At 44.9% G+C, this 6408-nt stretch overlaps 1 pseudogene; it reads right to left on the bottom strand.

Annotated features, from left to right (window-relative positions):
- Positions 1–1237: 1237 nt before the first annotated feature.
- Positions 1238–1612, bottom strand: LOC101524235 (large ribosomal subunit protein eL22-like; annotated as a pseudogene).
- Positions 1613–6408: the final 4796 nt, after the last annotated feature.

Raw genomic sequence — 6408 nt, 5'->3', positions numbered from 1 at the left:
GTGATCAGAAGTGTCCTTAAAGTGGGCCACGGAGGAAGAGGAAAAAGGAAGAATGTGATTATGAGGCAAAGAAGATGCAATACAGCTAGCTAGCTCTGAAGACTGCAAAGGAGGACAAGGAGCCCAGGAATGAGGCCAGCCTATGAAACATTCAAAGAGCCAAGTAACAGGCTATGCCTTGAAGTATCCGGAGCCTCTCACACCTGCCAACACCTGCACTCCAACCCGTGGAGACCTCTTGTGGATGACCGACCTCCATCAGTTCAAGCCACACGTTCAACCTGGCTTCTCAGAGCAAGGGCAAAGCAGCACCTACTTACCGCTCAATTAACAACTGTCAGTCCAGCTTTGGTTACTACACAGCAAAGACAGCACTCCTGTCTTGGCATGAGGCTCACATTCAAGTGGCATAGACCAGAGGGGACAGCAAATCATCACAGGCTCTAACCCAGATAACCAAGGAAAACCAAAGAGGAGTGGACAGGGAGGCTAGCAGAAGGTCACTGGTATGGGTGAGCTGGGTTGAATCTCTGCTGAGGTGACATGTTAGCCCCAAGGAAGGAGCTGGATGGGGAAGAGAATTCCAGCATGCAGGGACACATTGCAAGGTGCTAAGGAAAGATGCAAGTGATTTGAGCAGAGCTGACCAAAGACAGAGAAGCACAAAGCTACATAGAGAAGCAAGGAAGGGGCCAGCTCTGTGGGGCTGCAAAGGCCACAGGTCAGGCTGGCTCAGCGACAGAAAGTTCTGGACTGGAAGGATTCAAATTTTTGAAGATCCCTATCGCTGTCAAATGTCAGCACTGAGTGGAATAAGGAGAGGCAGCAATGCCAGCAGAGTGTTGGAGAGAGGACGGCGGCTTAGATTTGAGCATTAGAGAGAGGGTCAAATGAGGCAGTATTCTGAGAACAGAACTAGCAGACCTGCTGACAGGCTGCATGCACATCAGGATAATGTGCAGAAAATTTCTGGAAAGTGAATTATGAAAAACTTACGCATGGACTTCAAAGTTTATGGACCCAAGTAAACCTCTATTAAAAAAAAAACATTATTGTTGTTGTTGAAAGGAAGAGTTACTGTGAGGAGACATAGATACGTGTGTGTGTGTGTGTGTGTGTGTGTGTGTCCGTGTATACATATATATATTATGAGGTAATTAGGTTTTGTGTTTGGTTTTATTGTCACTGAGATGATTTTGGGGGGATTTTCTAAGTTTTATTCAAGAACGCGTACAAATCATTCCAGATGAATAAATGAGTCATCGTCCTCCTTTTCTTCATCCTGATTGATCTGGAAGTATCCTAACTCGTAGCTCTCTTTGCCGTTAGCAAGCACATGCTGCCAATCACATAGCTTATTCTTCTTTGAGTAACTTTTGGTGAGTTACTTCCAACACCTTTGGGAGAAAGGTCCCTCCGCGGTCACAGTGATCTTGCTCTTGCGTGTCTCGATGCTCACGAGAGGCGCCGCCGACCTTCCCACCCTTCCCGGTCCCTTGGGATCTGCTCCAAACTGCCAGCGTTCATGAGGCCGTCTTCCAAGGCGGGTGAACTTCAGGATCTGCCTCTTGTTTTTGCTCCCCTTTGCCACAAGCTTTTTCTTAGGCACCATGGCAGCAACAGAGGCAGGAAGGGAGCAAGATGATTTTCTTAATTAGTAGAGAGATGAGAGAACAGATACACATGGACAGGGATGTATGTCGATCAATTCTTGCTCGTAAAAATAGGCTCCTGTATCTGTGTGTTCCACCTGGGAGGATTCAGTCACCCAATGATGGAAAATATTCCACAAAAATGTCTTCTCTGCACTGAACATGTATTATTATTGCCTGAACAAAACATTTTAACAAATATTTATATCTCAGGGCCCGGAGCCATGGCCTAGCGGCTAAAGTCCTCGTCTTGCATGTGCCGGGATCCCACGAGGGTGCTGGTTCTAATCCTGGCAGCCCCACTTCCCATCCAGCTCCCTGCTTGTGGCCTGGGAAAGCAGTCAAGCACAGCCCAAAGCTTTGGGATCCTGCACCCGCATGGGAAACCTGGAGGAAGTTCCTGGTTCCTGGCTCCTGGCTCCGGATTGGTGCAGCACCGGCTGTTGCAGCCACTTGGGGAGTGAATCATCGGATGGAACATCTTCCTCTCTGTCTCTCCTCCTCTATGTATATCTGACTTTGCAATAAAAATAAATAAATCTTAAAAAACAAAACAAATATTTACATTGCACTAATACTGCATAAGGCTTAAGTACTGTATAGAAGATCTAAATTAAGCGATGGGACATGCATAGATTATATGCAAATACTGTTTTCTATGAAGGACCTGCAGATTTTGTGTCTGTCTGGGGTGGCAGCGGGGGTGGCCCAGGAACTGATAGCAAGGGGCAACTTCATGTATATTCATTCTTTCAACAAGACTCTAAGCTCTGGGCCCGCATTATAAATCAGCAAATCAAGCCACTCATGAAGCCAGCATCCCAATTCAGTGTTGCTGTGCACCCCTGCACCCACCCTTTGGATTCCCCTCCCTCGTGTGCCTAAGAAGGCATCAGTGAATAGCCCAAGTACTTGGGGCCTGTCATCTACATGAGGCAACAAGCTAGAATTCCTAGCTCCTGTTATAGACTTGAGCCTGTTCCAACCATTGCTACCACTTGAGGGGTAAAGCAGTGAATAGAAAACCTCTCTCTCCTTGTCTTCTCCCTCTGACCCTCTGCCTGTCAAATAAATTCTTCTTTAACATTCAAAAAAGAGCTGAGCACTAACTATAAACCAGACACTATTGATCCTTCCGTGTTTATATTTTAGTGGGTTAGATTAAAAATAACCAAACAGAAAAACTTAAACAATATTTCAGATAGCTTTAAGCTATGAGGAAAAAAATTTTTAATAAAATAAAATTTCAGATAGGATGAAAATTGTGGCTAACTTGTGGAAACCCCTGAGCTCCTTATCTAGCCTAATTAGGACACAGGAAATAGAGATGTTAATTGTGTGGTTAAGATGATGAGTAATTACTGCAAACAGGAGTTGTCAGGAGCCCTGAGGCAGCTCCCTCTTGCTCTGTCAGAAGAGCTCCAGGATGAATCCCTTATCACTGCTTAGCACTTTTATTTCTACTACTATTATATGTTTAACTAGTCTCACTTCTAGATGCCAATTTACTATTTATCCCTAATAATCTTTTAACACTACTGTTATTAAGAGTAAATCCCTGCCACTCATCAGCCTTGCACCCCCAACTCAGCACCACCTGCAAAACCATGGTCCTCTCTCATCTGCTCAGAGAAAGCAGAATGTTCCATCAAATCTAGCAGGCTCAACAGACACAACTTGGGCAGGTGTGTGTACCATCACTTCAGTCATGACTGGGAGATGTCCTTCCTTGGAGGCCAGTAGTGTGTAATTCTGACTTTGAGGAACGGCTTGGCAAGCAGGCAGTAGGAAATCCAATCACACAAAAGAAAGCTATTAAGGGCTTGGCTACCCAAGCAATATTAGGAATGGCCTGCTACTCCATGACAGGGGCACTGCTGGCAAAATACCATCTTATTCATTTAAAGCCATACCTGCATGCTCTGCCACTGTAGACATTCTGATGGTAGCACCCAGGATTTTTATTTCCTTGTACACACAGCTGTGTAATTCCCCCCACCTCTAGTGGGTATAAGTAAGGCCAGATAAAATGATGAATGTGAGTTAAGTGATATCTCGGACTTACAGGGCATTACAGGATGGAAATAAATTATTGGTGGCCAGAGGACCGAATCAGGTTGATGTGTCCCATTCATATCCCCTTTCCCTGGCACACCACACCTGTGGGGGCTCACGAGTCAGCCGACTCCTAGCACATCAAAAGGGAGATGATCCTGCATGTTGTCTAACCAAATTAGGTCAAGCTTTGTGAGGTCAAAATTCAGAGATAAGCGATCCTGCCAACTTGAAGAGAGTTAAGTAGCTGTATTATGACATGGTCAGCTCCGGTAGCTGAAAACAACCCCAGGAAAATGGGGACCTATAATATTGGGGCTGAAGTAAGCTTTGGACAAGGATTTGATGGACCAAGAGAGTGTGGTTATAGCCTTGTGGGTACCCAACAGGCCTTGGCTAAGCCTTGCCCAGGCAACTTGACCTCAGAAATGAGGACATAAAGCATGTCACATCAAACCCTCAAATGTGTGGCAATTTCTTACACAGCCATAGAAAATGAATACACATTCTCAACACCTCAAAAACAGCATGAAATATGGAGTCTATCATCTGTGTTACAATCAAACCACATTGCCTGTTTCATATCCAAGGCTCCTGGGACATTGAGGACAATCCAGAGGCTTAAAAAATAGTGGAATATTTCCTAGAAATTTTCCACCTCCCAATGAAAGGATTTTTCCAGGGACCTCTTCCAAAATGATAATGATAAGTAATATTTGAGGATCAAAGGCATGCTGAAATCTAACATATGAAATGGATTGTTCTGTCCTCAATCTGCTAATAGAGCACTCAGATACATAGTCAAGTTTGTAAATATAATACAAAGTAATTGTTATTTAAAAAGCTAAAAGTTATGGCCCAGCATTGTGGTATAACAGCTTAATCTGCCAATTGCAATGCCAGCTTCCCATATGGGTTCTGGTTGGAGCCCCAGTTGCTCCAGTTCCAATACAGCTTCAGGCTAATGTGCCTGTCAATGCAGCAAACACAAATTCAAGTCTGGGGGCCTCTGCATTCCGCATGGGAGAACCTGAGGAGACTCCTGGCTCCTAGTTTTGGCCTGTCCCATCCCTGGCAGTTTTGGGAATGAAACAACAAATGAAAAGATCTCTCTTTCTCTCTCTCTCTTTCTCTCTCTCTCTCTTCCTCTCCCTCTCCTCTCTCTGTAACTCTGAATTTCAAATAAACAAAATAAGCCTTTTTAAAAAAAAGTTAAAATTTACTCATTTAACTTTTCTATTAAAAGTAGAATATTGGACCCGGTGGCGTGGCCCAGCAGCTAAAGTCTTGCCTTGAAAGTGCCAGGATCCCATATGGCCACCGGTTCTAATCCCGGCGACTCCACTTCCCATCCAGCTCCCTGCTTGTGGCCTGGGAAAGCAGTCAAGCACAGCCCAAAGCTTTGGGATCCTGCACCCGCATGGGAGACCTGGAAGAGGTTCCTGGTTCCCGGCTTCGGATTGGCACAGCACTGGCCGTTGCGGTCACTTGGGGAAGTGAATCATCGGATGGAAGATCTTCCTCTTTGTCTCTCCTCCTCTATGTAGATCTGACTTGTAATAAAAAAAGGCCATCTTTAAGACAACTTCAAGTCTAACTAAAAGGATAGTTGAAACTCTAAGAGGGCAGTGTGCACTGGTTAAACCACTGCATCAGACTCTTCTATCCCAAATCAAAATAGCGGAGTATGAATCCCAGTTCTTTGCCCAATCCAAGTTTCCTGTTATGGTGTACCCTAGAATGCAACAAGTGATGGCTCGAGTACTTGGGTCCCTGGCACCCACATGAAAGACCTGGCTTGAGTTTCTAGCTCCTTACTTTAAACTGGCTCCGTCCCGGCTCTGAGCAAGCCTTTAGGAAATACACCAGCAGGTGAGAGACCTGAGGCTGTCTCTGTCTTTCTGACTCTGAAACGACTATTTTAAAGTTATAAATTTTAAAAATCATATGTGATTCAAGGCATCATCAAGTCACAATACAGCCAGAATCACCCAGTGGGAGCTGTGGTGAGCTCAAGCCCTGGTCACGTGCACACTGACTCCCACAGCCAGGTTACACTGTGACTGGCAGGCTCAGTTCTGAAGGAGTGCCGGGATGACAGAGCGCTATCCAGTGTGATGAGACAATGAGGACGAAAGAAGGTGTGCCCTGGACTTGTCCCTCGACGTTGCAGCGGACACAGGAAAGGACAAGGTGGGCAAGGCTTACTTCCGGGTCTGCAGGCCTGATTTCAACCACAATGCTATGATAAAAATGACAAAAATCCCTTCCCAGACACAGGAAGTCTTGAAAATGCTTATAGGAACGCATTTCAACACCAGAATAGGTTTCTCTCTACTTTTCCACAAACTATCTCAAGCACCCTTACAATGTATATCCCTTTAAGGTTCTAATAGAGCTTTTATTGCTTTTGATATTCTCAACATTCTTAAAAGCCATCTGTCTCTTATTTAAGTGAAAAGAAAAGTCATCTGTTTCAAAGAAAGGGGGTAAAAACAATTTTTTTCACAGCAGCCAAACTGTTTTGACCAAGTTACACTACCCTTGTGACTTTCAAAGCCAAGAAAAAGAGCCTACATTTCCCGGGGCTTCTGGTAGGGTCCCCACGATCAGCCCTAACGAAATAGCTTAGGTGATCTTAGGGGACTAACAAAGCTGACCTCAACTCTGGAAGGATTTCCAAAATTAAGACACCAGTAAG

Source organism: Ochotona princeps, chromosome 16, assembly GCF_030435755.1.
Source record: "Ochotona princeps isolate mOchPri1 chromosome 16, mOchPri1.hap1, whole genome shotgun sequence".
Classification (NCBI taxonomy): Eukaryota; Metazoa; Chordata; class Mammalia; order Lagomorpha; family Ochotonidae; genus Ochotona; species Ochotona princeps.
Note: the sequence above shows the minus strand (reverse complement) of the source record. Positions and strands in the feature narration are given on the sequence as shown.